The 6,382-nt window shown below is 35.5% G+C and overlaps 1 non-coding gene across 1 annotated transcript; it reads left to right on the top strand.

Annotated features, from left to right (window-relative positions):
• Window positions 1-678: 678 nt before the first annotated feature.
• Trnav-cac lies at window positions 679-751 on the top strand. Its single transcript has one exon. It is a non-coding gene; the product is annotated as a tRNA-Val (tRNA).
• Window positions 752-6,382: the final 5,631 nt, after the last annotated feature.

The following is a 6,382-nucleotide window of genomic DNA, read 5'->3' as shown; positions in this document are numbered from 1 at the left end:
TTCGCGATTTCGCTTCCAAAATTCCACAGAAAGAATGTTTGATTGGAAATTACTCACATTAGGTAAGATCGTTATACCTATAGGTACCTACATACTACCATTACTATCATCTCCGATTTTTGGAAACTTTTTTCGTGTTCACCCTGTATATGTAAAAAATACTATTGTGTATACGTGTTCACATAGAGTTAATTTATTGCCTGTTAATTTTCAGCAGTATAGTTGTTCATACTCTATTTCAATAAAGTGAGAACACATAACACAATGCACAGGATTTTAAATTTTGAATATTGCCTGTAAAAAAATCTACAGTCTTATTGCTAGGTAGGTACAAAGAAAAGGTCCAAAATACTAGGTATGTACCTACATACATAATAGTAGCTATCCACTTGTAGGTAGGTAGGTACCTTAAAAATAGATAAATAACTACTTCCTATAGAAATGAAGTAAAAACCAACCTAGGTAGGTGTAGGTACCTACCTATTATTTTATCAGTGTCTATTTCTACACTTTGTACCTATACAAAACTACAAATACATTATGTTTGTATGTATGTAGGTACATTATGTTTACTGTACCGACCTACCTATGAACCTATGTATGTGAATTGTACGAGTACAATAAATTGAACTCATTTCATTGATTAAGTACAAGTATTTACGCCACAAGGGACATCAAGTTTCCGTAGTGTAGTGGTTATCACGTGTGCTTCACACGCACAAGGTCCCCGGTTCGATCCCGGGCGGAAACAGATTTTTACTTTTACTGTAGTGATTTGGGGCAGGCTAATTTCCTTGAAATTAAAGGGTTGGTTTACTTACTGTTTTTATTTTTTGAATAAGCAATATAATCTGTCTACAAAAAATCTTCTAATACCCTACCAGGTAACATCACCCAAAAAATTAACCCTCAAATAAAGGACGCGGAACCAAATTGCCATGCCGCATGCCGTTAAAAAATTAAAAATTCACAAGAAGAAATATTGGGAAATCTGTTGTAAAAATAAAATAAAAATAATTTAGCGAGTAGCAAAAATTTTGAAATACACGAAAAATTAATAAACCTAGGTATCAAATATATTATTTACACATTATGTATTATTGTGTAAGTACGCGTATGTTTGTGGTCTTAATGTTTGTTTTGAGGATAATTAACTCTATCCTGCATGAGATTCCTGAGCAAGTGAGCACATCAAAATTTAATGTTTTCCACTTCATATACAATGCATGTACCTATATTACATATTTAGTAGGTACACAAATATTACATACGAGTAGGTGGGTACTTACATAATATGTGTGCAGACAAACTTATCTGACTATGGTCATACAACTTATGAATCCGTTCAACCTTTTTTCAACATTTTTTTTTTTTTTACACCCATGTATATCTCACGCACCTCTCTCATTCCAACTTTCACTTCTTCTCCTTTTTTTTTTATATTTATTATATTTTCATTTAATCACATTTTTTCGTAAATTATTTTTGAAAGCGTCGTCGTCGGCGTGTTTATTATAAATATTTTCACCCCTCCATCTCCCTTTTGATCTTTTTTTTTTTCTGTTTTAACGCTTTCTGAAGTCCATTTTTCTTGTTTTTTTCCACACTTTTTTTTTTAATAATCTAAAATGTTTTGCGCCCAAAGTTGTCGGGTAATTCAATAAATAAGAGAGAAATATTTCGTGTAATGTGGAAAAATATTTCATGCATTATTCCCCTACTCCTCCTTCTCCTCCTCCTCGTCCACTTTTTTTATTTAGAATGTCCATTATTTTTTGTCCACTTCAACAAATAAATTCTGCATCAGGGGAAACAATATTGATGGGTTTTTATTAAGAAATTGCTGGTTTATCGGACTTATTGGAATACAGGGGATGATAAATGACAAATTGAAGATTTTTTTTTTAGAAAAGGACCAACCTTACTCAGGAAAGGCCAGACTTGACCTTTCCGAAATTCATAGCAGTAAAGAAAGATATGAATATGATTGAAGGGATTTTATGTAAGAAGAACTTTTTTTTTTAAAAAAAGGTCCAAGGTCCTCGATCAGGAGGGTTAGGCCCTTCCTTAAATAATTTTTGTTTCAGCAAGCTGAAAATTATAACATTACTCCAGTCAAATTAAACAGAAAAGATATTGAGCATTCACAAGAAGGGTAAAAAAAGGCCAAGAACAAAGACTGGGAAATTTTCTTCCCAATAAAATTCGAGCTCAAGATTTTCCTATTGTTTCCCTATGTTCATAATGAAGCTGGCTGTACAATGATACCCAAAACATAAAGAAGTCTCTTTGTATTATTTTATTTAATTAAAACACAAAGTTTACAACACCTTCGAGATTAGTTTTAATAAAGGCAAAGGTTTCAGGTGTAATTTTTATTAACTTTTTTCAAGTAAGTAAGTCCTTTTCTTTTTTATAATTTTAATTTAATTTTATAATAAGCACGCGTATTTCTTTTCATAATTATCAAACTTTTTTGTTCTTCATTATTTGCTTCTGTATAGATGGAGAAATTTTAGGTATATCTTTTGCATATTTTAAACCCTTTGTTTGTCGTTATTCTGTAATTGGATCTTTAGGTTCTGCTGAAAATGAAATTCAATGATACCAGTTTCCTGGAGAGATTAGCGCGGTGGAATCCGAATCCCGAGTTGGGTGGTTCGAATTCAAGTCAAGTCATAAAATTTAGAAATGTGCCAGTCTTAAGTAGCTGGCATAAAAGTGTGAAAGGATAAATAGATTACTTGTCACTTGAATGTAAGTTACTTTCCACTTGCATGCAAGTTACTTGTCCTTACTTACTTTCCGTGTACCTACTTGCACGTTATATACCCAAATTCCCTTCTTAACCATTGTGCATGAGGCTTTGAACTTCACCCAAAAAGTAGGTGCTTTGGACCCTTTGACTCTCTGGAACTTTAGAAAGTGTCGAAAATTAAGATGATACATTGATAAATTTAATATGGACAGCTCTAGACATAAGCAATTCAAGCCCAAAAGTTTAACTGCTAAGGTCTTATCATCCCGAAAGAAAGGATAGACAGGATTAGGAGAAAGCCAGCCGTTCCGAGAACGAACCTTATCCCTTCAGGATGAATCCCCGGGCGGGAATCGAACTCACGGCCTAGTTCTTACAAGGTAAGTAGGTGCCTTAAATCCTAATGTGTAGTTTTGTGGTGACATCTGTTGAATTTCCACTAATTTCTCTCTGTGCCCACTGACCCTGATGAGTTAATGTAGTGGACACAGGAGAATTACGCAAACTTATCAAATAACACAGAACTCTCCTCCTCCCTCTCAAAATTAACTTTCAACCACCAGTTGAGAAAAAAGTTTGCCCTTAATGAAACCTTCACACAAGTTTTTCGTAAAGTTTTTCCCCATGTTGGAATTCTTTTGGCTAAGATTTACTTTGACAGTGGGCTGCCTCCTCTGCTCCTTTCAAGCGAAATAATTTAAGAGATTACTCGAAGATTCCCACAGAATATGATCACTGGAGGCCAATCCTACTGTGGTAATGGACATGTGAGTGTGAGATCCTACTGCGGTAATGGATTTATACCACCTTTCTTGGGTTTAAACCATCTCCCCAGTTGTCCTCACGAGGCTGGTTGAAATGCCAGCGAAAAGACGAAAATGGCAAGAAGAGAGAGGGAGAGAAAGGGAGGGAGTGAGAGAGAGAGAGAGAGAAATAGCACCAGAGAAAAATATCGAGAGATCATTTAAGCATTTTGAAGAGGGGGTCTTACAAGGTAGACGCTCTATTAACCAAGCTAACTATTAGCCTGGCTTCAAAAATACTTACAAAACTTTTGTAAATAAATTCATGTAGGTATCAAGACCTAAAGGCCTAATGAGAACTTATTTCGATATAGGTAGCTATACAAGTGACAAGATTATGAAAGAAGGGTGGTGGGGACGTCATGAAGAATATTAGCACGCTTGAAGAGGTTTCAATATTGACCAGAAGAAGGGAGGAAGAGGAGGAAGGAGGAGGGAGAAGGAGGAGGAGAAGAGGGAGCACAAAATCATATCAAAAATTCAAAACATCTACCCTGGGTTGATATGTGACAAATCAATGCAAAGTAGCCACTGGTCGCTACCTCTTGATATTATATACAGGGTGATAGCGGTCTACATGTCAAAATCAAGATGTAAAGTGCTAAATAAATTTACCCGCAAGTGAGCTTTCTGTGGATAGAACGTCGATTTTGAGCAGTGCATGCGGCACGGCTGCAGAACGTAGTGAACTGTTGCCTGTAGCATTCAGTAAGAAAAAGAGCACCTACAAACCCCTGGAGGCCATATCGACTACGAAATTTTGGAAGATCTCCTTGATGAGCTGAATATTTTTTCCCTAATTTCATGAAAATTAGGTAGGTAATCAAGAGTTCAATGAAAAATTATAAGAGAGAAGTGAAACAAGCTAACAGAGAAACAACAAACATACAAATAGACAAATTCAAAAATAGTCGAGTTAAAACTCAGAAGTCTTAGAACTCATTTCGATCTATCAAATAGGTAGTTTCAATTATTTAAATACTTAGCTATTAGATCGTAAATTTTATTGTACCTAGGTATAGATTTCTTGAATTTTGCTGAGTTTGGTCAAAAAGTGTGATCCAAATCAAAATTTCGGACACCTCTGTTGCACCCTATCGAAAGAATTTCTTCACACATGAGTTGATGTGTGCTATATTAAATACCTTTCTAACAAACTTAAACAAAAGAGAGTTTTTTAGTTAATAAAGGCTCTGGATTGGGGGGATAGAATATTTAAACAGAAATATTTCACACAAGAGGGACCGGTAACGCGTTGAATGAACGCTATCAAGCGAAAGTGAAGTGGACATGAAGAAGAAGGAGGAGGAGGAGAAGAAGAAGAAGAAGAAGAAGGAGGAGGAAGAAGAAGAGGAAGAAGAAGAAGAAGAAAAAGAAGAAGGAGGAGGAGGAGGAGGAAGAGAAGATGAAGAAGAAAAAAATAAGAAGAAGGACATGAAGTAGAAAACAGTGGACACGATGAAATGTTTGAGTTGGAAATGAAAGTTCTTCAAGTGGACATTAGTGGACGAGAGGGTTTTGATGAAATATTAAAAACTAACTTAGCTTTTTCTTTTTCATTAGTCTCAAGTTGAGTAACTTTTCGGGTGCCTTCGAGGGCTTTTGGGGCTAAGTTGTCAGTTTTAGCTCGATAATTACTTTCTATTTTGTATTAATTTGGTCCGATTGTCTACTTGTTTCGTACTGTTGGTTCCGTTAGCAGTAAATCAGTGTACTTAGAGCTTACACAGAAAAAAGCCCCTACGAGACCTCCGAAGGCCCGATCTTTCCCAAAATCTGATGAGGAAATTTCCTTCATCTGTTGACCATTCCTGTAAAACGCCATTAAAATCCTATAGGTACAAACCATTCGAGAGTTATTGTGAAACAAACTTACAGACAAACTAAAGGAAAACTAGTCTAGTTAAAACCTAGAACCCAAACGTTAAAACCAAGTTAAAAGCTGGAGCAAGTTAAAACATCAATTTGAAAGTTAAAATTACTTCGTTCCCTCAATTAGGCAAAATAAGAACCCCTTAAATCACACCAATATGTTCCGAATTATGAATATTATTATCTTCCTGAACGGTTCATTTCCTTTCCATGATTAATTCCTCTTATGATTAATTATTCTTTCCCATCCATGGTTAATTTTCTTCCTCCCATGGTTAATCAAGAAGGTAAAGGTACCGTTGAATTTATTTGATACGACTTCAATGAAGATTTTTTTTTCTTTTGGCGATTCGCTTCGTTAACAAATTTTTGGGGCTTAGTGGCGCTATGGGCCCTTCACATGTGGGGCTATGGCGCTCCGCGTTTTGTACACGGCAGATTAAGAGACACTCGAAAGAACAAAATCTTAATCGACTTTGATGCGTATCCACATTTTCGTGTGTTTAATTACCTTGCTTATTGATGTACAAGTACATACACTCCTCCTGTTCCTCGTTCTTCTCTTCTTCTTGTTCTCCTAATTCCCAGTTCTTGTTCTTATTTTTGTTCTTACGTAAGGTACACATCATAATAGCCACCATTCCTCTATGCTTTCCACCATTCTTCCAGGCTGACCCTGACTGCACATGAAAACTTGACAAATCGTTTAGGAGTCCTAAAAAAATCAAGGCTAAGAAAGAAAAAGGCCTTGAATTTAATTTTCTGAATTTTAATTGTTTCTAAATTGATTTTCTATTTGTTCCTAACTCAACATTATGTAGAACAGGTGGTCACTAACTTTTCCAATTCAATCTCAAACGAAACAAAACACAGAAGTGTATTTATGTTCTGCCTTTCCACACCTCTGTTCAATAATGCGTTAGTGTTTTAAGACCCCAGGAGTCCGTTA

Source organism: Diaphorina citri, unplaced genomic scaffold, assembly GCF_000475195.1.
Source record: "Diaphorina citri unplaced genomic scaffold, Diaci psyllid genome assembly version 1.1 scaffold2636, whole genome shotgun sequence".
Lineage (NCBI taxonomy): Eukaryota > Metazoa > Arthropoda > Insecta > Hemiptera > Psyllidae > Diaphorina > Diaphorina citri.
This window is presented reverse-complemented; position numbering and strand designations above follow the sequence as displayed.